We start from the raw sequence: 380 nt of genomic DNA on the forward strand, positions 1-380 counted from the left end.
GCACAACTTCGTCGCGTGTTCTCGGTACTCAAAGTACGCAAAAGTATCTTCTCTCCCTCGGTAGCACAATTTTGCGACAGCCAGGCGGTTTTTCGGCCAAAATTATAATTCTTATTCTAAGTTGGGCGCCAGGCACGAGAGAGCGTGCCACTCTTTCTGAAATCTCCTCACTTTTGCCCGTAACGTTTTCGCGACGGTAGGGGGTGGGTCACAAGGGGTGTGGGAAATTTATCGGAGGGCGAGAGAGATAGGCCACAAGAATAAACCACGCGAAAACCGCTAACTTAATCCTAACGCCGAACACCGGTCATACGCTACAGCACGAGCCCCGACCTTCTCCGCGGTATCTTCCGACGGTGTCAAACGCCCGCCCCTCGACA

This window comes from Trachymyrmex cornetzi, unplaced genomic scaffold (genome assembly GCF_001594075.2).
Source record: "Trachymyrmex cornetzi isolate Tcor2-1 unplaced genomic scaffold, Tcor1.1 scaffold1370, whole genome shotgun sequence".
NCBI classification, from domain to species: domain Eukaryota; kingdom Metazoa; phylum Arthropoda; class Insecta; order Hymenoptera; family Formicidae; genus Trachymyrmex; species Trachymyrmex cornetzi.